Below are 27,204 nucleotides of genomic sequence, written 5' to 3'. Positions count from 1 at the left end.
CACATCTTTCAAAGTTATTTCTAAAGTACCACTCAAACTAAATAATGGAGCATATTTCCTGTGTTCCCTCCAGAGGACAATGCACTTGTTATTTGCAGTCTCTAATAACTCCAAGTGTCAGTAGCCCTGTTATAGACCTTCACAACATGGCCTTCCATCCATAAACATAAAGGGCAAGCCAATGACATTTCCATTGTAGATTGTTATTTCTCCAAGGACATCAAAATAATACGATCCCGTCTTAAATGAAACGTAACGTTTCCTTGTGTCACTTCTGCCAGAGTAGAAAGGGAATCCTCGAATGCAACAAGGTCTGGTGAAATGATGGCCGAGCTCTGTCTGGCCGCTATCTCAGGTTAAGCCCCAGACTCCTGATAACAGAGCTAATTGAAGGGGTAGTTTATGAGAGAGAGGAGAAAAGATCTGATGGCTTGGAAATGAAGTGATAGATATGTGCATCTGCAATGAGGCTAAGGTGGAATGTTTTAAGGAAAATTGGATCATTTTAAAAATGGCAAGGTGAAACAGAGTTGTCCTTTTTTTTCTCACAAGGAAGGAGATGAAGAAGGGCTGACAGAATCATCCTTTACATTGATTTCAGAGGACATGGAAAAGGAATGGCTTCCATCAGTTGTACTAAGGGCGAACAAAGACTTTTCAACTGTGGTGCCTACGACCAGAGATAAATGTTTGACTGAAGGCTATTCTCCCAGCTGTGGCATCCTAATGATCTGCAGCCGTCACACTCCCATATCTCTTGTGGTACATGAGGCCCTGTGACATAGTCGACACTCTGGTCCATCGGTCAGAGCACAGCCACATGTTGTGGGTCCACTATTATATTCTGCAGGTCACAATTATGGCGCCCCACAAAAAAAAAAAAAAAAAAAAATCAAACCTATTTTGTGGTGTTTTTGCAAGCAGCTCTGCACAACACATTGATCATACAACAGTTCAGAGTCAGTAACGACAGATTGTTTGGGCTTCAAACTGGGTGAGATACTATCAACATCAATATTGCAATTTATCGAACCAAAGAGGATTAATTATGTTTATCTTTTAATCCTCAAATGGAGCTGTGTGCATGCCCCGAAATAAGCAGGAGCAATACTCCTGGGCTTCCAGTTCTGTCAATAACAAGAAGGGTTCGCTCTCTGTCAAACAGTGTACAGTAAAATTAGCTCCTAATGTCATGGCTTTCTAACTATGAACACCCTTGCCCTCCCTTAGCTCTATAAATGAGCAACAAGCCACTGCTGCCGAGCTAACTAGCGGGAGAGTGAACCTCCATTAGACTCGCAATTACTGCCACCCCCATTAAAAGGAGGAAAAAAATGGTGCCTGACTCGGCTGCAGAAATCAAATGAAATACAAATATGAGCTTTAACGGTAACCTTCGGCCTCAGCGTCCTTATTAGCTGCGTGCTCTCCTTTCTCTCTCTCTCCACATAATATCACTTGAGCCAGCAACCAAACGATACCAGTCATTAAAAACATATCCATCTCAATTAGGCAGTGCATTAAGACTATCCCACGTGAGGTATTTTGCACGGCTACGTCTGTATTCAGACTTATGACAAAACCTGGCACAGTAAGGTAATGATCCACACACTCCACAGATGCTAAATGGGCATACGCTACCACTGATTGCCTAATTAAAAAGAATTCTAACATAACATCCATATTATTTTCCATTATTTTGCTTCCATGTAGCTAGGCAGGCACAACAGCATCTATACTATCATAACAATCCACTGATTCTGTAGCAGCGTAAGGAGAGGGTCTCTTAGGATTTTTTGCAGTCTTGATTTGCTTGCATTGACTGGCTATTAAAGAAATTTACTGTACTTGCACTCTCCCAGTCACGTTCAAAGACAACTCTAGCTACAAACTTTAGAGTAACTTCCTAGCGTCAAGGTTAACTTCAGTGCCGGTCTGCCCAGCTTCTCTCTGGCTACCCGCACCCATTGATTTTGATTAGCCACTGTCCCCCAAGTTGGCTACAGGGGAACGTTGGTAATGACAGCCCCTCAGATGTCTTCATGTCAGCGGCAGAGCTATCCGTCAGCCTGCAGTGCCGTGCAAAAAGTGGCTGACGTGCCACCTCTGTGTCTGATGGATGGAGCCTGTCTCTGTATTGCCAACCTCTTTTATCTGCTGAGGCAGGCCAATCCCTCTGGATCCGCCTTTAATCAGCTAGACCCCTTGTGATCCTTCGACAAGAGCCCCAACCCCACATCTATTCATGCTTAATGTCAGATAAGAAATTGTTTGTGTAATATATAGCCTTTGTGAGTGGGGCTCTTTTGAAAAATTACAGGTTTTCAACCAGGTTGAGTGTATTTTTCTCCCATTTTTGATAGCTTTTTGATTGATTTGATTGCTTATTTAACCTTGATAGAGACAGCAGAGCAATAGTGAGCTAGAAGAGACTAAAAATAGACTTGCTACTGTTGGTGACCAGTATGGCATATAGTAGCACAAGGAGGAGGTGCAGGGAGTGTGTGGGAGACGTGAGATCGGAGGTGCTTTTGTGTCCAAATCCTCTTGAGGAGCAACATGACCTCAAAACACTCCTCATGCAAGAGCGGGCATTTATCAGAAATATACACTTGGCTGAACACATTCCACCATCTACTACAGAGCATTTATACTCACCGAGATGCTACCTCCCCTATAGTGCTTCTGATTACCTTTGCTTGATTTTCCTGTGATAACACCGTGTGGTCATACATCTGGAGACAAACAAGCTGTTAGAAGTGGGAATGGAGAGCAGGGCATGCATCTCCCTGCAGGACCTTATCTAATTTTAGATCCAGCAGGTCTTTGCTGTTTGGTCTTTGCTGATCTAAAGCTCCAGCACCTTAAGCAACAATGGGAGGCTTCTGCTGGCAGCATCTTCCAACCCCTCTGGCTGAAATAGGCCATAACTACCACTGGTGATACTGGAATTAAGCATAGGAATTCCTGTTAGTGTGGAATACCTCCCACTTGATTCAGAATTTTTCTCATCCTTGTCTTATCTTTTGTATTCATTCATGGTGTCTTGGCCTGTTGGCCTGTCTATATAAATGGTAAATGGTCTCACTTATATACCACTTTTCAACCTTCACAGTTACCAAAAGCGCTTTACAGTTAAGTCTCATTCACCCATTCAGACTCACACATCCACACACTAATGGAGATCATCAGGAGCAACTTAGGGTTCAGTGTCTTGCTCAAGGACACTTCGACATGATGGGGATGATCGAACCCCCAACCCACTCTACCTCCCGTGAAACAGTGCAAACCACTGCGCCACCATGCCATCCAAATTCTGTCTAAAATTTGGTCCAGACTGAAATATATCAGCAACTACTGGACGGATTGCATTCAAATTTTAGACAGGTGTCCATGTTCCCTCACAGATGAATCCTTGTGACTTTGGTGCTCCCCTGACTTTTCATCTAGCGCCGCCAGCAGGTCAAAGTTTTTACTATTCTACCAGATAGATTGCCATTTGTAAAGACAGTCATTATGTTCCCAACGATAAATCCTAATAAAGTTGGCAAAAGTCCCCTGACCTTTCCTCTAAAGCCACCATGAGGTTGACATTTTTGGTTTTAAGTGAAATGTCTCATTAACTAATAGATGGATTGCTATGAAATTTTGTGCAGACATTAATGTTCCTCTCAGGATAAATTGTAACAACTTTGGTAATCCCTTGACTTTTCATCCAGCACCATCATCAGGTCACATTTTTAATATATCACACTTTTGCAGGTATTTGGTCATAAACTAAATTAATAACATTCCCATCATCCTCAGCTGTACTTTGTATTTTGTGCTAATTAGCGAATGTTAGCATGCTAACACACCAAACTGGAATGGTGAACATCAATGTTAGCATTAAGCTCAAAGCACCACTGTCTGTGAGTACAGCCTCACAGAGCTGCTTACATAACTGTAGACTCTTAGTCTTGTTTTAGTTTGGACTATGTTGATTGTTTGACTTAAGTTCTGAAAGCCACAGGGGCTAAATATTCAAACTGCACAAGGAATGACACCATATACATATCATTAGCTACAGTGTACCCATAAAAATCAATCTCACTGAGCTACCTGCAGACATGTCGCTTCCAGCAAGAATGTCCACACATAGTGCCACTGCCTGCTGAAATGTCAAGGGTAAGGTTTGGCACGACAGCAAGTGTGGGAATATGAGCGCTTCTTCTCAGAAAATGGTCTAATTTATCCCCTCGATAGCTCTTGAACTCTTAATGACTTTTCCTCAGCTCCAGTCCACGGCCCTTCGTGGCTGTGTGAGCCGGTCTCTGGCTTTCTGTAGTCTAATAAAACCTTAAGTGAGCAAAAATGTCTTTCATAAAATGTGTCGGTTCAACAGCTTTATCATCTTGGCTGTAGCAAATGTCAAATGGGAGAGTTTCATTGGCACTCTATCAAAGTCTCTCATAAAATGGCTAATAAAACTTTACATGGTCCATGAAATCATCCATTTATTACGAATGTAGTTACACTAGTCAAATGTGTGTTTATTTCTTAAACCCTTCATGAATTACTGAGCTATACTTAGTTTGTAGAAGTTACTTAAATCTTTGTTCTCACACTTATTTAAGAATTGGCAAGTGATGTTCATCATCTTGCATTGGATCAGTGGTGTTGCTGGAGGTCAGAGAGATAAACTGCACAAACCTTTTCAAAATCATGGACAAACACATCCAGTGTCTTTGGAAAGCGTTTCTATAAGAGACTCCAGCTTGTTAAGAGTAGCTCAAAGCTTATTAAAAAGACAAAAAAAGCCCTTTCTAAGATTACCAAAAGCAGACGTTAATTATCTCTGTAACATTTAAGACAGCTGTTAACCTGGGCAATCTCAGCGACCAGGTCTCATGACATGAAAAATAAAAACCCACACTGGTGCAGCCAGGACAATAGATCATAAGAGGCATCAATAAATAATTACATTTAAATGTCTCTTAATGAGTGGAGTTTGCTGACTGGGCCAATGTTTATGGCCTCTGATGAAACTGCACGCACAAGGCATCCATAATACAGAATGTCATAAAAGACTGGCCTGTTAATGGCTCTCAGTGCTCTGACTGCCATGATAACAGCATCCTCAATTACACACTGACGACATGCTACAACAAGATATGCAAACACACTGATATTTCCTTTGAAATGTTTGCTGTCTCAGCACGGCAGCTTTACATTTATTAGTTATTGTAATTATGCATTTTATGATATGGGATTTGGGGGAATAGCTATTTGTTTTAATAAAAATGGAAAAGTTAAAGGCTTGGTTCAGCCAAACCTACAACAACAACATATTTCCTCAGTTGCCTCTCTGGTATTTAGCCATGCAGATAGTTTTGTCTTGATTGCTGTTTTTTTTCTGTAAGGCACATTCAGAAAATAAAGTTTATTGCTATTAATATTATTTATTAATTCAGCAAGATTTTGATTTCCATCTTAAAGATTTCTGCGGCCACAAATGTCTGTTTGTGGTGCTCGCAGCATTGGAAAATAACATTTGAAAAACTTAACAGCAGCTTGTTTCCCAGAAACACTGTTGTTCAATAGAAAATAGTTCCAGTGAAAACTGTTGACAGTGAGGTCTGTGGATTATCCAGTAACCAGGACACTGAGATGTTGCTATTGAATTATTTAGTTGCCATTTTTTCAATGAGATGATATCTCAGAACCTATTCAAATAAAACCAAAACTGTCTGCATGTAAAATTCCACTTTTCAGTAATTTGGGTGAACCAACCCTTTAAATGGCAGTTTCCCCCAAATATGTAGTTACTTACGTCAAATAAATTGATTTAGATTTTAATGCCCACATGCCTTTTGACTGTGTGCGTGTGTGTGTGTGCATAAAAAAAACTTGACTTTTCCTGAACCTCGACACAACTGACAGACGTGAAGCCAAACGTATGACTGAGGAAACAAAGAACGTTTAATCCAAGCATGTTCGACATGAAGGCTGAGGGTGAGACGCTCCTTCAGGTACACTGGCCTCTTATCTACATGGCTGCCTTCTTAATTATTCATCATGGTGTGTGTGTCTGTGAGTGTGTGTGTGTGTCTGTGTGTGTGTGTTTATGTCTGGGGCACTGGGACCCGTAAGGCTTCCTGAAATGATGAGCGCACTAAGACACATGAAACAGGTGCAGAGGCGCCACAGCACAGCATGTGACCACACACAGAGGCACAATCAGACACATACACACACACACAAGGGTAAACACATACACATGCATGTGTCACTGATAGACAACTGTGTGTTACAAAGCACAGGGGAGTGTATCAGTTTGATGGTGTCATGCAGGGAATGAGTGTGAGGAAATGTGAAGACAATAGGGTGACTGCTGTTGGCACATTTTTACACTGTTATTATGGTATACACACACACACACACACATACAGAGAGACAGACAGACAGACTCGCACGCCTACCTGTAGAACAATGTGCTGTCTCTCTGCTGTCTGCTGTCTGCTCTGTGGCATCAGCCAGGGTCTACAGTGATCGCAGTTGACAAGAGAAGAACACCCTGTAACCTCCAAACAAACACACACACATCTACACAAACACACAGATATACTCATGCACTCCTTTCTTCCAACATCACGGATATTTATCATCATAAATAATGAATGTGGTGTGCTGGGACTGTGCGGTTACCAAAGCACAACCATGCTGGAGATTAGAGGGGAGAGCAGAAGCGTGTTTTGGTGGAGGCTCAATGAGGCAAAACAACAACAAAATTTTAAAAAAGGGAAAAGGAAAGAAAAAGGAAATGACTGTAAATGAGTATTGAACCAACTACCCTCTTACGCACACGTATACAATTCGTAAGAGGACAGCAGCAGCCACTGAAAGACCAACTGTCTGCTGTAGGAGCTGAACCCGTGACAACAGCCGCAGCTATCAATTATTTTCATTATCAAGCAATGATAATTGTGACAGATAATCCAGTAATTCGATTAGAGCCCTTTTAATATATACTTTTAAAGAGCAGGAGATAACTTGAGAATTCATGACTTCAGTGCCCCCTAGTGGTAGTACTAACTAGACACAGTGGCAGACACCAGAAATGTTTTGACTTATTTAGACTAAATCTCTTTAAAATGGAAAATTGTTGATTTCATTGAACAAAAATCAGCAAATTATTCATAAATTATCATTATTACAATGGACAGTATCAAGACACACAACACAAAATAATAATACATAATAATTTAACCTAAAAGAATTTGCCTTTTTAAGCCCTTTAAGGCTAGTGCAGCCTACATGCCTACATCACATCAGCTCCCAAAGCATCCTCGATGAAATTGGTGGTGCAACAACACTTACGGACATTTGAGCCACTCTTTGCTGAATGCAGATTGCAGGCCGTATTTGGGCAATGACTGACTTTTCACAAATCCATGAGAACACAAGTAGCAGACAGATTGAGAAAGTGTGAGCTCATGGTGCAACAGTGAACACTGTGTCTGCAGTCGTCTGTTGTTCCATGGATGAAGCTTCGAGGTAGAGAGTTTCAAACATTTTTATTACTTTCATTAGTTCTGCAAGTAATCGTTGCAACCTGTTTGTGATATTCTGCTCATAGGATGGTTCCTTCCCTTTGTGGCACACTGCAGTCTTTCATTGCATTCAATCACGCTGTAGGTGATTAGCTTCTAGGTCTCGCATGCGACAGGCCGTGGGCCCTGGTGCTTCATCCCGAGCCTGAACACTCTTACTGACAGTAAGACAGAAGATTAAAGGAAATATGAGATAATAACGTGGCTTACTTCTGAGACTTAATGTGCGGGAGTTACGGCACAATCTCCTACATTTGAAGAGGAGCTCTCATCACATCATCATACTTAAACATCAAACAAGAAACGCAAATCAGACGACAAAACTAATTCTGCCATGGCTCGTTGGGCTGAAAGATGCATGGCAATTTTCTTCACAGACGCAGATTATGTGTAATGTTTTCTCATCTGCTGATGATGTTTCCATGCGCGGCAGGTCAACGCTGAGTGTATAAATTATTACAACACACAGAGAGATGTGTGTGTACATTGCTGTGGTTTGTAGGAGCTTTGCATTGTGACAGAAACATGTGCTGGGAGGATAAACTACAAGCTTGCCTGGTTAAAGACAAGAAAGGAGGTTACTTACACTTCACTCACTCTACTAAGAGGCTTCACTCCAAGGCAGTGAGGCAAACCCCTCCCCCATCCGCTACTGCTGTATGGAAATGTATGAAAAATAGCCCAGGATTGGCCCAGACAGCAGCCATCCATCAGCACAGTGACGGAGGCGAGTCTCCCACTCTATTGTCCCCCACTCTGAACATGTGAATGAAGACGGTCAGATTTGGACTCAGCTAACTCCAACCACCCCAGGCTTTGGCCCTAGGCTCATCAATCAGTAGGCGATACAGTATCTGATCATTAGACACCCTCCCCCTACGCAGACCCAAGCTGAAAGTATATCAACCAGCCAACCCAACGGGCCCTTAGGAGAGCATCGCATCCCAGAGACAAGTACTCCTCACAGAGTAAACAGACTCATAAAATCCCCATAGAAGAGCCAATTATGCCAGGAACCTGACATCTCCTTGTCGTAAAAGCTACAGGAGGCCGTAACTATCGGACGGCTCGTGAAATACAGCCAGTTGTTATCACCGTCCATTTGTGCCGATTAAAAGCCACCCTGGAGACCTGTGGTACCAGGTAAGGAGGGCATTCTGAATGCCTTGCCTCACCGTATGGCACAGCTCCGGGAGGCCTCCGGTGGGAGCTCCCAGTGCCAAGCAATCCTCTCTGTGAATGCCTGATTTATCACCAGCCATCCACAGCTAATGTACCAGGCTCTCTGGCTCTCCTGGTTGGCCCACGTTGATAGGAGCCTGCTTTATTATTATCTGCACTGGCATCAAAGACTGAGCAGCTTGTATTATTCATAAGATCACCCACATTTCCTCATCCAAACACGAAATACATTATGCAGAGTGCAAATTCAGGTCTGATTTATGGCCTTTTGTTGTGTACAAACATACACATTGATAAGATGGAAAGATCTTTGAAATAATGTAGCTTCTTAATGTAGAAAAAAAAGAGATAGAGGTTGAAACTGGAATAAAAATTCTATGGAGTATGCTACCAAAATGATGAATCACGATGCCTCTGCCTCGCAAGGCACTGCAAGCCCTCCGTCCACAGGCAGCTGACTCAAGACAAAGGGAATAGCAAATTATAGAATCGCTCAATATCATGCACTGAATGAGGGTAAGAAATAAAGTCTTATTCTCTCCACTGACATCCTCATCCGCTTCTGGCCTGTTGAATTTTATGTACCACAAAACAACACTGAATTATGGACAAAAAAAAGCATTGTCTCTCCATTCTCTCCAGCATGTATCAGCTCAAGCCAATTACACAGCCCTAAAAACAATAAGGAGTAAAGCTTCTGTCTGCAACAGGGGGCCAACTACTCACTTTGATTAGCCACAGACTGCTTGCTGACATCGATTTCAGCCCTCTCTCTGTTGGGAAAAGGACATTTCTGTCATTTGTATAGAAGGAGATTTTCAAAGAGAAGCCAACACATTATCTTGGAGGAAACAATCGCGCATGTAAACAAAAAGCATGCAGAAAAATACATACAATCATTATTTCTCATTTTCTCTTTCTTTAATTTCAAGCGTTTTACAATCATTATCTTTTCTTCATTTCCCTCTCTTTTACTCTCTCTCCCACACATCCACAGCCAAAACACACACACACATTCACAGCTAAACACCTCAAATCACTCTCATCAGTAATCTGCAAGTGTTCGAGGCTCTGATAGTCCAAGGCTATTGATTTCACAGTGCAGCAGCACTCAGCGGTCATTTGCAGTGATGAGGGAAGACAATCGCAGCCAAATCATCCCTGGCATTTATTAGGAGGCAAAGCAGAGGAAACCAACTAGTGAGAGTCTATTGAAACTTAATCAACAACTGGTGCAGGCTAATGGGGAGAGCAACAGTCAAGTTTGTCTCGGCTCTCCCAGCAGGTCAATCTGGCCCGTGGAAGCTGTTAAACAACTAGAAATCAACACCCCAAAGTGTTTTCTATCATTAATCTATTCTGTAGTTTTGTGCAGAGTTTCTCACACCAGTTATTTGTGTTGATCCAAGCCCTACAGGACCTCGTATATACCCACTTTCTGTGAAATATATAACATGAAAAGCTTGGCATGCTGTTATGTGAGCACTATATGATCCACTTCATACAAATGCACAGAACAGGAGAGTGCATAGCTTAGATGAGTCACACTGGGCGAGTGGACGAAAGATGAGGGAGAGGAGGGCAGCACATCAACACCAAATCCTTTCAAGTATTGGAGAGATGGTGCTCTTCTATGCAGTTATCTTGAATAGGTTTCCTATCCAGAGGAAACCAAGAGCAAAGACACACAATTCGGTAATCAAAAGAGAACATTTCACAATTTCTCTCACCGAATACATGGGTCCCTTTAAAAAGAGCCGATTAGTTTAAACACGTTTTACACAGATTTTTATGTCTACATCTATCTAAGAGTTGTTTCCTGCAGCATGAAGACGATGATCAACATAGTGACTAGCATGGGTCAGAAAGAAGAAAAATGGGAGGAATATGCAAAAGAATTGTTTATTATGCTACAAAATACCCACAAAAAAGTAAAAAACTGTAAATGGTTGAGCTAGACAGTTCATTCTTGACCTTGGAAACAGTATTTGACAAAACTGTCTAAACTCAAGGTCCACTTACTTGCTTACGGCCCTTATCGACATACTGACTTGCTCAGTTACAATGTAATGACACCAGTTCCACTTACTCGATTGTTTAGGTGGTTTTGACAACCTCCAAAACAATCAAGTAAGTGGAACTTGAGTTAACATTGTTTTGTCAAAAGAAATGGTTAAACTACAGAGCATGCGAATAGTTTATTTTTAAAATGTAACTTTTAAATTTCTGTATAATTAATACATTTTAGCTGGATTTCACCCATTTCTAACATTCAAAATTGACTCAGATAAACTCCTTGATTACTTTTTACAATATAAAAACCCAACATAAGGAACCCTTTGTATACATGTTGTCACTGAGGACCACAGTTAGAGCAAAAGAGCAAAAACACATCAAGAGAATCAAATACACACAGCTGTCAGATGTGCAGCAAAACATCTAAACAGGTTCTCATGAGGCAATCTATTCCCATCCATCCTAATTAGTTTAATAACTACAAATCAACAGCCCTGCCAACATCTGTAGCAGGCTGCAAATAAATACCAGACAGCACACATGTGTACTTTCTGCCATCTGCTGGTGAGACACCGCTGTTACACTTCCCACGTGCATTCAGCTGGAGTATCACTCAGGTTAGAATTTGGGTAGTAGATACTGACTCCAAGTCAGTGCACAGGAGAAATATCCACCGGCACACTTGCTTTGCTCCGTCTCTGCCTAATCTGCCTGTCAAACACCACTTAATGAGAAACACATGACGTGTAAAAACAATGTGTTCTGAATGTGGGGAGGCTGCAGCGAAGCCAAACCCAATCTGGAGCGCTGAGATAGAATCAGATGTAGTGAGAGATTGGCGTTTCTCTCTGTTGGCACAACCAGATGGAGGTCTGCTACCAACACCAGTGCTGCGACCTCAACATGCTGACTCAACACCACCAGCTGTACTGTGGTCCAACAGATCTGGCTCACTGTTGGCGGTAGTTACACAAACACACACACAGATTGCTATCTGCCTCCTGCTCTACATGGAGGAGATCAATTAGCAGGAAATGAAGCAGAGAAACACTGACGTTTGTGGGCTGCCCTGTGAAAACACACTGCAAAATCAAACTCATACACATATCCAGGCTGCCACACTCTCATGGGCTCCTTTACTGATTAAGAAACATGTGCTTTTGCAGTGATACTCCCTTGGAGGGAAAACACTAACAATAGTGTCTCTTAAAAGCATTTGCAAAAGCTTCTCAAAGCTCGATCACCAAAAGTGGTGCTTATGGGGAACCAGAGTCACCATAATTTCCAGTTAAAAAAAAAAGTTCTTTTTTTACTAATGAAAATCGTCCATGTATATTAGTCCAGTCTTTGCTCCCACTTAAAATGTATCCTTTGAAGTTTGTGGCCACTGGAGCAATGCTTTTACAAGTGGATCCCTCTTTAGTTTGTACGTCATGCATGTGCACGAGCAGCAACACCAGACACATTCCTGCTAAAGGTTTCATGCTGTTCCACCAATCGACAGCTGGTGGCGCCAGAAGTGAAGCAACGCACTCGCAAAGGTACAGAAGAAGAAGACTGCTGGTTAGCCAATATGGATTTGGCTTTGCAAGTGTTTTACAATGAAGGAAATGCATTTTAAATGTTTGTTAGAATTCAGCAATACTCAGAGTGTTTAGGTTAATAAACACTGTACGTATGAATGTAAAAAAGAACTTTGTTCACAAGAAAACTTCAGAGGGTTTAGTAGTTATTGGAACTATGAAGAAACAAGTGATATAGGACGATGAAGCATAAAAATATAATGTTTTCTACCTGTGAGCGGGTAGGAGCAGACTTCAGTCACAAAAATGACTCGACTCGGACTCAACTGCTTTAAGACCTGACTTGAGATTTGAAAGCAAAAATATTCAAGCCTCAAGCTTCAACCTAAAACAAATTACTGATAAATATGGCGGCTAATTGACAAAACTCAAAGGTCCACTTGCTCTGGAGCTTTCAATAGCATCACACAGTCCTCATCAGCAACTTGAGTTTTGTCAGTTGGCATTAAATTGTGGATGTACAAACGTGCCACGATTTCCATGAAGCGTCAAGACATGTATTTGACTTATAATCTTCTCGTGAAAACTTGTGACTAACTTGAGGCTTTTTCCTTGATTTGAGACCCTGAATGAGACATAACATATGAGACTTAACTTGCCCCAAAAGACTTGTAAACAGCTCTGTCTGTAAGTGAATAGTGCTATCAATAAGCCCACACGATCATTTTAGAGACTATAATACTGTAGATTAAGTAGCCAATGACTATGAAATTACTGCATAATGCTTAAGATTTCAATTATCTGCATTACTGGAAAAAGAACATTTAATAAGACTATTTGAAACAATTACTTTCCTTGCAAGAAACTATCATGATTCAAACTCAGCTCTATCTGCAGGGTAACAGCGATCACAATGAATATTCATACTCAATTTCTCTGCAAGCCCACTTAGCTAATTAAAAACACATCCATCAGAGCTTCCTTTCTCAATTCCAGCAATAACATGAAGGCGATGACTGGAATAGAATTAGGCAGCTCTATCTGGCTGCAGAAATAATACACTGAGCCTTTCACTACCTAGTTCCTCAGAGGTCACGCTACATCGGGCAAACACCCCTCTCTGGCTATAACAGGAAGAAGTCCTCTCGTTCACTGTGATGAGGTAACTGGAGATGTGATGTTGCTCACAGAGCTTTCTCTGTTGCTATTGTTCAAATATTATTGTGGAATAATGGGATAAGGCAAGTCTTTGAGCCAGAATTAACAAAACAAATTAATATTCCGGGGGGGGGGGGGGGGGGACAAGCAAGACAGGTGGTAAAATGTACAATAACCATCTCTATAGGCAGGAATTCCACTTTGTCCACAATATGGAAATATTTAAGTTATCTTCATTATACCTTTAGCCATGCTAGCAGCGTAGCTGTACAGATGGCAGTGTTGGTTGGTCGGTCACTTTGGTTCAGACTGAAATATCTGAAATATCAACTGTTTAATGGATTGCCACTAAATTCTGCACAAACATTCATGGTGCCCAGAGGATGAATTCTAATGACTAGTGATTCTAGTGGACAGCCATCAGATTTGCTACACACATTCATGTTCCCCTCAGGATGAATTGTGATGAATGTTTCTATGATGACCCTTTCCTTTAACTTTTCATCAAGTTTTCATTTGTCAAATACTAATAGGATGGCAAACACATTATACCTGCTAAACATCCGCTTGAAAGCATTGTCACTGTGACCATGATAAATTCTGCAAACTCTTCAAACTCTTCAAATCTAAACAAAGAAAACCCAAACTATCTGCATGGCCAGATACCACTAGAGGACTGAACCAACGCCATTTCTCCTTGATGTGCCTGTGTGTGTGTGTGTGTGTGTGTGTGTGTGTGTGTGTGTGTGTGTGTGTGTGTGTGTGTGTGTGTGTGTGTGGTGGGTGTTTTGTGTCAGTGTGTGCCTGCGTTTTGCATGCTACAGTGTGCAGATTTAAGACAAAATGTTCTATGGTTTTCTTCTTCCACTCAACAATTCCCGACACAGGCGAGTGTTGGCCTTCAAGATGAAATGGGAGCGAGTACTCAAAGGGGTGGGCTTGTTTTGATCCCTTGTCTTGGCAGGCGCACAGTGCCGTGCCAGTGTTTGCTAATACCCTGGACGCACCTGGCATATTACACAGGCTTATCCCTCTCCTCAACACCTCCCTAATGTACTGTGCCGGTCTCCCACTATACAGTTGTTTCTCTGACTATATGGTAGCCTCTGCCCAGATGTAATTAAGCCCTAATCCTCCTGTCGACAAAAGCAGAGGCAGCCTTAATTCAGTTTGCAGATGAATGTGCAGTAAATACAGTCTGCAGGCATGGGGCTTTGATGATGCTGCACTGAAAGGCCAAAGGTAATGTCACGGTCCTCTCTGACAAAGGCCATGATGTGTAGCCCAACATGATCCACAGAGGCATTTTAAACTCTCCAGATTATCAGTAATGGATTCAACAGTGAGGCCCCCGTTTTTTATGGGTTCAGGCTTAACTGACAATAAATGTCCGCACAGCTCAGTGCTGGCTGCTATTCTTTGTTTGATATACTAGTAACCCAGTGATGGAACGTAACTTTAACTTAAAGTACATTTACTCAAGTGCAATTTTCTTGAGTAAAAAAATAAAGTGAAAAAGTGAAAAAATAAGGCACCTTTACCAGCTGCAGTATCAAAGTAATGTACATATTAATGCAACAATAATTATAATTAAATAATATCATATATATTTTCTGAAATGGGCCAATCAGTATAATGAGTCTGATACTAATACTTTTGTACTTTTACAAACTAATTTTGAATACATGACTTTTACTTGGTATTGCTACTGTTACTGAAGTAAAAGATCTGAGTACTTCTTCCACCACTGTTGACCATGACTAATAAAAATCTGACAAATCAAAAAGCTTTGTTTCATCAGTGGACAAGAGCTTCACTTGTTAGGAGAACACTGGCTCTCAGCTCTCACCGTGGAAGGTCTAGCCACAACTTGATGTAGAGTGGCCACTGCTGTGTGTGTGTGTGTGTGTGTGTGTGTGTGTGTGTGTGTGTGTGTGTGTGTGTGTGTGTGTGTGTGTGTGTGCATATGCAGCTGGTTGTGTACACATGGGTACATGCTGACTCAAGGCTTTCACTGTAATCTCCCTGTAACAGCTGCAGGTTAAGCCACATGTTTATCAAGACTAGAGGAAATCAGAAGGTCTGTGTGAGTTCAAAAGGCATCAGGTCACTGACTAACCAAACCCCCCCGGTGGTGGTAAAGATGGGATCAGAGGGGGCGACTGCATTTGGATTTGACCACGGATGTTTAGCTGGTGAATCAACTTCACAACAAGCCATTTTCTCATCACACTAAGAGACAGAAGAGATCGTTTGGTTGCACGAGAGCTCTTGTGTCCCGTGGAGCTTTCCGTGACATCAGCTATAAGTGAGGTAGGGGGTGCATATCATCTGTGCCAGCTGTGTATAAGTGAGTGTTAGAACAGTGTATATATATTACACATTTCTGTCTGTACTTGCATGTATGAATCTATGTCTAAGTATGTGCCTGAGTATAAATAAGCAGTTACATGAACACAGTGAGATACCTGAGAATACCACACTAGGAAGTGACCTGGAAAGTTAATCAGTTTCTAATCTGCCTCCTAGTTTACAGCGTCTTTGACACTAGGCTCTTTTCCAGATGTTGGCTGCTGAATCCTGAACTCGAGGCTCTCACTTCAGTTCACAGTGAAAAAGCAGAAGCCAGCGGGCTGCAGTCATTAAGGTGTGAATAAAGCCAAGCGTTCTCCTCCTGGGTAACTGAAATGATGAATCACTCCAGTCACAGAGTGCTTCCTGCAGTACACCTGAGAGCAGAGCTACAGCAAAGGACTGAGCTGCGATACATGAACATCTGCTCAAACCCTGTCCCTGGAAAAAATACAGCATAGAAACCAAATGCAGATAGAGAACAGAAAACACAAACTGGGGAGAAAAGTTGATAGACAGACCTACGCAGTAGCAAGCACATGTGTACACACACAGGTACACCAATAAAGTCTGTAAGACGCAAACACATGCTAAAGCTGCACAAAGGTCGAAATACAGTCACTGCTATTTGTCAAATGCTAGGGTTGTAATGTGTGTAAGGGCTGCAATTAACAATTATTTCCATTATTGACACATTTTCAGATTATATTCTCAATTAATTGTTTGCTCTATAAAATGTCAGATAAATGTAAAAACGCAGCAATCACAATTACCCACAGCCTTCAGTCCGAAGGTATTCAGGTTACAAAGATACAAAACACAGAAAAGCAGAGAATCCTCACAATTGAGAAGCTGAAACCTGTGAATTATGGTATTTTTGGTAGAAAACAATTTACTTGAATAAATCAGTTATGAATTTTCTGTTGAATTGTTTCAGCTCTATATTGTACACCAATGAATTGAATTCCCCACAAAAGCAATCAAACCTTACTATAATTGTCATGATGAATGAAGAGCAGTATCAGAGTAAAACAAGGACATACTTGACTCTGTTTGTTGAATTACTGAATTACAGTGCGTTTCACTGATTTCTAATATTTATTAATGAGGTAAGAGTAACACCTCAATAAAAACTGACCAGTATTATAACCTTCATGAAGGAAGTATTGACTGCTGGCTGCATATTTCATCTTGCAGATGTTTTCAATGAACGCATTTAATTAGGAACATCATTTGTCATCAAAGTGTGAAAATCAAAACAGTTCATCTGAGTTCAGGTCACTATGATTTACTCTCCAACATCCCGCAGACCAAACTAACCAACACCCCATCGACATTTAAAAAGAGGCCTTTCAGCAGGTACGGACAAATTTACCCAGAGTGCTCCCCTTTACGAGCGTGGTGGTCTTCAGCGGAACAGTTTTCTTTTTCACGCCTCCTGCTTAAAACAACAGACCTGGACTGCTAAAGTAAATACATGCAAACACACAGAAACAGACACACACAGCTACGGACAAAAACCACAAAAGGTACATGATTTACTCTGCAGCCACTGCACTTGGTTGGTCCAAATCCACAACCTTGGAATCTGGAATATCCTAATCTCAGTATCTGCCTTATTAACTAACACAGGCACTTGCCAAGAGCTTTGGAAAAACATCTCGTTTGCCAAACCAACACCTATGAAAATATTGCAAATTCCTTCAACTAATGAAATTCCTATATATATATGCACGGAGATAAGCAGGAGCGAGACATTAAACAAGAAGTCTAAAAGAGGCATTAAATAATTATGTGTTTATCTTAAATAATACATCTAAATGAATGCAAGATTAAGTTTGTTTTAGCAGGTCGGGGTGTGTGTGTGTGTGTGTGTGTGTTGAATTGGAGAGGAAATAGGAAATGGTGAGCAGGGCGGTCCCTCTCTCACAGGCGAAGGATAAACAGCTGCCATGTAAATTCTGGGCAAATGATGTCCCAAACAGAGCAGAACAGGTACAGAAAACACCTCCGGAGGGCTAAAGCACACAGAGCATGACAACCTCATATTTACACCCCGACAAGCAGAAGTTAAAAGGGACTGTTTGATGGACTCAATTTCCATATCTACCAATCCCATTTTCTCAATCTGTCAGCTGTGAGGGGAAACAGACAGAAAGCTGTAAACCAATGACTTTATGCTATTTTCTCTGAATACAAGCATTTTCTTCCATTTCCAACAAAGTGCTTTGGGGAATTGGAGCACAAAGAGGCTATAAAGCTGTCTAGACAAGCAGTAAAAAGATGTGTACAAGTGTGAGCCCAACTGATTTGACCATTAGACATCTGCCTTTGTTTGCAGCAACATATAAAAATGTTTTTCCATATTTCTCAGGTAGTTAAATTGGATTTTTTTTTTCTCTTCAACCAGGCCAACACCCGACTTCAATGGGAAAAAGATATTCGCTTGTTTATCATTTTGTTTTGGGGCTCAGTCTGGGCAAGAAAAAAATCAAATCAACTGACATAAAAGCCAGGTCATAAATCTATCTTTTCTCTTGTCGCGAAGCAATCTTTTCTTATCATCTTTCTCTTATGGAAGCAAACAAACTGGCCTGCTTTTGTCCCCGCCTGTCACGCAAGATTGGATTTTGATGAGACCGATACTCGAGTTGTGTACTCTCCACTCTCTCCTTTCCACTCCTTCCCTCCCCCTTTTCTTTTATCTTGATCTGAACAAAAAAAGAATTAGCGAGAGCTACTGTACTCTCTCTCTCAGACAGGTAAAAAGGCCTCAGTGTCTCTTCGCTGGAGTGTCCCCAGCACAGTCTGCATCAACAAAATAGATTTTTACTCTCCTGTGCAGGAGACACTTTCAACTGTTTTGGTAATGGATGATGAAAATAACTATCCATTGTGAATTGAAAATATTTCCTTAGTTTCCAAACTTTTTAGCTGACTCCAAGTTCAAGTGAGGATTTGGGGGATCTTGGCTGCAGACAAGAGGAGTGGGAGTTTTACCTCAACTGTGGTTTCATTTGTGTATTCATCTGGTTTTAAACAAACATATGAGCTAATTACATGGGCAACTGAAGACGACGGTGTGTTTTTGCAATGGTGACTAATCCTGTTGCCTTTTCAATGCTGCGTCTTGCTTCCATTATCCCTTTTCAACATAGCAGAGCTAGCTGACTCACCAACAGCCACCGACTGCATTCACAGTCAGGTCAGTGAACAGACAATCAGCTGGATCTAGATCAGTACATCTCTGAGGTACATGGAAAAATATATGTGACTAGTCACAGTCTCAACGGCAATCCACTGCCATCTCACAGTAGTTTAGTGTCTCTGTATTTCTCTCTTTTCATACACAATACCAAACAAGTTGTTTTCTACAGCAGCTCTCAGGGTCCTTGACAATAAATAACAACTGGCATCTGTGGAAGTGGAGCCTCTTCAGCAATAGACTCAAAGGCTTCTTCGTTTATGTTTTTAACAATAATGTCATTGTCCACAAACCACTGGGATAATATTCGCAATCAAAATATGTTCATTTGGCAAGGTGTCAATTAATTGAGCTGAACCAGCACAGCAATTGACAGTTGGCTAAACCCGTTCCCTGAATAGTGATCACAGCTTTGCAACCATAGCTTGGCACAGCAGGCCAGTCAAGCTTTGGATTTCTACACTGAAGGCTGCAGTAAGACCGATACTCAGCATTTAAAGCGTGTGGAGGGTGGTGTCTTTTTTTTAGACAGTGTTTATCAGAGTTTAGGGTAACGTTAGCAGCTCCATCCCGCTCTTTATTCAGCAAACCCATTCCTTATCATACTGAACCGTAATATGAGGGATAAGAAGCCACCCTGCAATGTCAGAACAATGCCACACCTCTATTTCCATGTCTTCCTCTACATAGTTCGTGAGGCTATGGACTTTTTGCTTGAGGCGTCTAGCTTTAGTCTCAGTCTTTGCATTATATCATGTATGTAGCCATCAAGTGCGTATTTAAAACCCCTTTTACAGGGTTCTTGTTTTAAAACGAGTCAGATGGAGACTTTCATTTTCAACCGACTCACAAGTTAAAGCCTGTCTGAAATCAGGGAACCATTGTTTTAAAAAATTACATTTCCATTCTGGTATATGTGCCATCCTAGAACGGAAAACTTAACAGGCGTAGCAGTAACTAAAGGAGCTTAGCAAAGGGTCAATTAGGCTTGCTTTCCAACCACACAAAGGGACCTTGAATGTGACGATCCATAACTGCTACTCGGATGTTTACTACTCATCCAACTCTATTGTCCTTGCAGACAGAAAGCCCATCACTTTTCCAACAAAGTGGATTTCCACCAAACTGTAAAACTTTGTTTGATGAACTGCAACCCGGCTCTGTCAAGTATTGGAAAATCCATTTGGAAAACACACAGTGAGAAAACTATTAAAGACACATTAGAGTGGAGTTTTTAGACGAGGAAAAAAAAAGCTGAAAATAGATGCTGCGTTGCTGCCCAGCACTGGCAGCGGAGAGTGGACAGTTTTCCACATTAATCAAAAGTGAGTCTGTTGCACTCACAGCATGCTGTAGACAATTAGAGAGATACTTTATGTGACCATTACCACCATTAAACCCATCCACCCTCAACAGCAGCCCAAACAACACAGAGTCTCTGGCTGGAGGGTTAATAACACAAACCTTTAGGCTACCTCGTGAGATTACCAAAACAAGAGCTATTGTTAGATTTGGCAGCCACATAGGGAGGTTGAATAAATGATTCCCTGCCACAACAAAGACTCAGGAGCAGTTAGAAACCAGGCCCATATAGTTTAGCCCATTGTGCCCACATTATGCAAAAGCACAGAAGCAAAGAGGCGATAATTAACATTTAATCCAAGCTGTTAACACCAAAAGTGAGACTATTTTGTTCTCTAGTATTTTTCATTTTCAAGCATGGCTACAGTAAGCAAAGTGCCCTCTAGAAGATGCTCACTCATATACTGTTTGTATATATACACTTAAAATGGCATCTGACTTTTCACCGAAAATATTTTTTGGTGCTGGAGTAGGCTTTCATTTTTTCTTTGAAAGGCTGGACTACACCTCGAATGCAGTGATTCTAGGTGAAATGTGATAAGGTGCTCTGACCCCAAACTTTCCAAAAAGGTAGGACACTACCCAGACAGTGACATTAGATCAGCTGAGACCCAAAGGTGAGGACAAAGACCACATTTCTCAAGTCACACAGGATGGACAAAACAAGTTGAAATATTAGGACATGAACAGACTCCCCCACAGAAGTCAGAAGCTGTGATAAAGCTCTAATCATGGCACTGAGGTGTTCACATGCTAGCAAATACACACTGTAGACTGGTGACAACAACTATATAAAGGCTAATATATATATAATATTCCTCTTGGTATTTATAAAACACATTCCTTTGTCAATAAACACACACTCTCGCTGTGAGGAAAAGACACCACACCACACAAACAGCAGGATGTGAGAGGAGAGATTAACTTCAATAAGAAGTCTTCACTTAGAGATTGCAACCACTCCATAACATTCACTGTGATCCCAAAGTCAACATTTACACAAATAATTGTCTGGCAGCAGGGTGAAGCCTGAGCTGAGGCAGCAGGTGAAACAGAGCAGGAAGAAGCAAACTGCAGTGTTATTAAAACACTCATCCAAATCCTAATATCAACAGCATGGGGAAGTGTTTTAGTGGGCACCAACAGTGATACTGACAGATGAGAATATCAAACCGCATGTGCACTGCTGCCTCTGAGCATTTTAGATAGGCACACACAGAGCTTATGATCTTAAAACTTTTATGAATGAGCCATAAATGCCAGTTTCCCCAGCAGTAGGGCTGAAAATGGAAGAGGACACTGATGCATAAAGCTGTGAGCAGTGAGTGTGCCTCTCTTACCTCAGGTGCTCCGAGCTGCTGCTGCTGCTGCTGCTGCTGCTGCTGCTCTCCCTTTGCACATGTTGCTTCATCTGATATCTGGCTCTGCATGTCAGCAGCTGTCCTCATGTCAGCCTAATTCAGCCAACAAAAGCACAGAAGCGTGTTAGGTTTATCAGTTTTGCTTTATATGACACCCAGCCTTGACTCCGAGTGACATCATGAATCATAGCAGCACCTACACACATCAAATAAATCCTCCCTCTCACCTTGCAGTACCCAGTGACCTGCTCTGCAATGCTGTGGATGTGCAGCATGTACTGGTGCAGTCTCCGTTGGTACTTGAGGGCAGCGAGCTGGGCCTCGTTCTGCAGAGTTGACACCTGGGCCAACAGGCACTGCTCCCTCCGGTTCCACCTGAGCCTCGCCATCCGGGTTTCATGCTCCAAAGCTGCGCTTCTTTCTTCCAGCGCGTCGGTGACGGTGCGCAGCGCGTCCACACAGCAGTGCTCCTCTTTCCTGGAGTCCTCGCCGGGCAGCAGAAGCCCGCATCCTCTCTGACAAACACCTTCACCACGACGGCCCGTCTCCGGCTTTGTTCGCGACTCCATCCCGCCCGGGTTTGGAACTTGGCAGACTGGGTCCGTTTCTCCGCAAGGAGTTGTGCAATCAGCGCGCATAGCGTGCAACTTTCCCTATGCAGCGCTGTGAGTTAGGACAAAGTTACTCTGCAAGTCTGAACACATGAGAGCGTGAGTGCTCCAAAAGTTTGACCGGTCTGCGCAGCTCACGCTGAGCTGAGGGGCTGCGTCACCTCCAGCACGATAATGAGATGAGATGTGGAGCGAAAACTTCAGCCTGCCGACTCACTTCTGCTCTGTCTGGTCAGGGTCTCTGTATTTTTCCTGCTGCTCACATAAACGACATAATATTAGACTTTAATTTAAAGTCATGTGTGTAACTATCTTTGCAATCTGGTAACTTTTTAGCGCAGTTTAATTTAGTTTTGTGCTGCTGTGAACTTGATGTGTTATAAACCCTCACCAGCAGAGGTCGCTCATTGTCTCACATACTGTACTCTCAAATGTCATTTACTTGGCAACAGAACCCTCAAATTGAGATGGAAACGACTGAATTAAAGAGTTTTAACAGTCTCATGATTGGCATTGTCTCTGGGGTTTGTGCCTCTTCTTAACTTTGTAAAATGATTTCAGTCCACCTCTGGTTCAGGTTCTGCAGTGATGACATGTCAGTGAAACTCGTCTCAAGGGGATGACGGTCCTTCAGTGGCTAAACCCTGGCTTGTAACACAATATCTGCATGGAGACCTTCACTTATAAAGCCTTCCTGCAGGAGTCCGGGCCAGTCTTACAGCCTGACACAGCATGACATATTGCAGGCATCTCAGAGAGGGCATCACGTTTCAGGTCTCCCAGCGAAGCGGTCTGGTTCTAGTCTGCTGTGCACCACTTTAAAGTATGTTTTGTGTTGTCTGAGCTGTCAAAGAACAGGTGTAGATTTACAAAGACAATAGCACAATCTGTCCTGTGACGGCACACCTGTCTGCAAAAACACATGCACAAGGAGGTCAGAAGAGTGTATTTTTCCCCCGCTGTCAATCACTGCAAATGAAATAGTTGCTCTTGTGTTACTTTATAATGTGATATTAAATTTAATCTTTTTGAATGAACTGTCAGCAAATAGCTATATTTCCAGATCCAACGAGTTTAAAGTCTGGAGGATGTGATCTGGAGGAGCAGTCAGCCTGAACCGAGCAGCAGCCCAGGTAACAATGATTGCGAGTGTGTTTTGAGGGAAAGTGTTACACAGCCACCTGGGATCAGACCTATCACACAGGCCATGTGCTTGGACTGATACGCCACTGAAAAAAAGAAAAGTTATCTCTGTCTTTTGTTCTCTCTGTGAGCTGATTTCCATTAACCATTAAGACCCCCGATTGAACTGGAGAGATGAACCTGAAGTAAAAATCTAAAATCTGATTCACTTGGTCTGACCTAATCCGTGAAGAGACGGGATATCAATCTGCTTTTCATCTGCTGGATACCTGATAGGAGACAAAACTCCAACAGCTGTTTCTGCCTGAAAAACTAGACATTGACAAAGTCTGCCTTATCTGTTATGGAGGACAGACTGAAGCGCTACCTCTGATATATTTGATACTGGTAAATAGCTTTGTCCTGGAGACAGACATGGTTTAAAAAGAAGGGAGAAAATCTGCACATAAATCGAGGACATGTTGCAAATGCTTGAGTTGATAATGGAACGTACTCATACATCATAAATTGTGCTCTATATTTTCTTATTTGAAATGTGAAGACTGAAACACTGCTTTGAATATTTCACACATAACCAGTCTGAAGTTACAGTTCTGCATAAGGGGGGGGTTGTCCAACAAAGCTTCATTTTTGCAGATTTTTTTTTTAAATCCACCTCAGATGTGCCAGCAGATCTGAGAGCAGAGCGAAAAGCACCTGAGACCACCACTTGTTCGACCCTAGTGGAGAATCAGTCTGAATGTGAGAGCACTTCTTACCACTTTCGACACATTAGCTTTGTGTGTGTGTGTGTGTGTGTTTGAAGTGAAACTGTGGACATGCTGAACTGGGAATATTCCACTGGGGTGTCTGCATTTCTTTGGCTTTCATGGATGGACTTCCAATCTTGTAATATCATCAGTATTTCAGACTGGCAGTCCATCCAGACTCAATGTGTGATTCATTCTGTGACCTCCGGCTGACTTACTGTGAAGTAAAACTTTTAACTGGGACTTGTTCACTCGTGCTTTTCTCTTTACGAGGAGTATGCAGCTACAGCGTTTAATCTATGGTGCAATACAGTTGGCACAAATCCAAAATCCTTATTCAGTGCAATTAATATGATAAAGATCATGTGATGTGATTGAAATCTCCAGAACAGCTACTAAATGGACGATTTGGTGAGATTTTTTTTCTAAACTGCTGTTTCCTCAACATGGAGAAGTTCTCAAAGTGCTCAGAACATTTTTTTTTTATTTTAACTGTAATTCCCCGACAGCTGGACAAACTTCGTCTGCTGATGAAGATCATGTGATATGATCGATGTTTTTCCATGACTAAGAGGTGTATCATAGCAACGGTAAAACTAAGGCTGGTATATTCAGCATCTTTCCTGTTCAAATTCCCCATCTGTATGTTTTTTGGTACATTATAGCAATAAAACAGATTTATGGTGGGTATAACATACTATATAGATTTGTTTTAGTCATCCACTATTTCAGCCATTAATATCTAATAGGAGTCATATTTGAGACATCTTATACTTTTACCCCTGAACAGCGACACCAACATTTTGACTGAAACTCCAGTTTATTCTTGGACTCAAGTTATTTGAATAAGACCTTATAGATTTGTCTTGATAGCTATTAATAGGGACAACTTTTGGGTGGCACAGTTGTAAAAAATATGTATATATGTTTTGCTAGTATATCCTCCTTTGTAAGGAGCCATTCTTCTAATTATGATACTAAACCACATTTTGCTGATAATTATGTACTTTGATTTTTAATGTAATTGAGTATTTTTACATTGTTGTATTGCTACCTTTACTTGAGCCAAGAATCTGAGTAGTTCTCCCACCTTGGACTGTAAACCTGACTCAGACCAGAGCTCAGGCAAAAGTGCTCTCACTCCCTCTCAGACAGTAAACTCACATTGTTGAGTACACCCCAAAACTTACCGGTCAGAAAAGTCACTGCAGAACAACAGAGAAAACACCAGAGCACTTTAATAGTTAACTACACTTTTATTGTTCCTTGTCCAGCCAATGAGAGGTTCCAGTTTCATCCCTCACAAGTGCCGTTCAAGTCCAGCGAAACACTGAACCTCAGCAAGCAGCCAAACATGCCGCCACTGCCACCAGCGATGCTGTCAAATCCCAACCATCGTGTGCGCGAGACTGACTGCTGGACCATTTCTGAGCTTTAATGAGTGAGATTCCTTTAGTCAGTTTAGGAATTTTCTCTCTAAAAATCCTCTCCTCAAAACTTCACATGAGATGACTGGCTTAATGAAGCAGCTAATGCACATATTAGGCTTACATCTACACTGTCTCTGACGTAAAGGGATGTCACTCACAGGAATGGAATGTTTTTCATATGAAGCCGAGAGGTTGAGAAGTTGCTATGATGTTGATTTGTTGCAGAGTAATGAACCACTTGGTCTCCAATGTCATGCATGTTAGAATGTAGAGCCACTGCTTCGTCCAAAATGTCAAAGTTCAAGGCATTCATGCATTTGGCAACTCTTTTTATGATTTGTCGCATGAAGGAAAACTGGGAAAAGCACTTTGTGGTGGATGTTGATGTAGTCACAATGTAGAAGCATGGCCAGCATCAGAAGAAGAATCGGAGGAGTTAAAAACACAGCATCTGCTCCTCCGTTCGAGGGAAATAAACGTATAAACTGTCCAGCTAGAAGTGGGTCATGACATACAAATATAATAATCATAAACAATAAACGACAACAGTTGATAATGTTTATATATCTCTGATCACGTTAATAAAAAGACAAAAATAATGCAGTGGAAACAACGTCATGAGCTTTGGATGGGCTCTTACCGTTGACATGGATGGCTTTGCTTATCTTCTGTTTATACCAGATAATGACAAATGAAATATACTAATTACTGTTAGAGGAGCTAGGCAAGTTGTCTTATTAGAAAATATAAAGTAGCCAGAGATGAATCAGACATTGCACAATTATTGGAGGGCATGAGCGTCGCTACCGTTCACCGTAACTGTTAATAGTGACTCTCACACAAAGCCATTAATGAGAGAGATGAAATTACACTAAATAAAATGCCAACATTCTTTACAAAGCACCAGCTGGTACCACAGAGGTCCTAATAATACAGTCAAAACAAAAGTTATTGTTTCTTTTTTTAGTTTAGTCCACAAACATGGAGCAGTTTTCAGTCTCAACAATGACCCAGATGATGTGGCAAAGCCTTGATCACTGCACAGTTGTACAAATATAACCAGAGATGGCAAGCAAATGAAAATAACCACCGTCACACATTGTTTGCTGCAGTTTTACATTTGAAATGTCTGATATGTTGTTCACTTCTTGTTCGTATGGTTTGCTTTACATTCAGCTTTGCAAATACGGATCCATGTGCCTGAACTCCCTAACACTTTGGAACCATTTCAAACTTTTCTTCCATGTAACAATGTCAACATGCACACAACTCTGAACGTGGTATTCTATTAATAGAGCTCATGTTACGATTTGGAATTAAGCATTGATTGCAAGGTCAAAAATATTGTTTTCTTCAAATAACATCCATAGTATATTAGATAGTAAAACAATATCAATTATTGGATATATTATTTCAGCATGACATAAGTTGTTCTTTCCTCTATGATGTTTGTTAATAAAATGTAAAGGTATGACAGGATGAGATCTGCTTTGACTGTATCTCTGTAACAAAGGGTGTGC

Source organism: Enoplosus armatus, chromosome 6 (assembly GCF_043641665.1).
Source record: "Enoplosus armatus isolate fEnoArm2 chromosome 6, fEnoArm2.hap1, whole genome shotgun sequence".
In the NCBI taxonomy this organism is placed as follows: domain Eukaryota; kingdom Metazoa; phylum Chordata; class Actinopteri; order Centrarchiformes; family Enoplosidae; genus Enoplosus; species Enoplosus armatus.
This window is presented reverse-complemented; position numbering follows the sequence as displayed.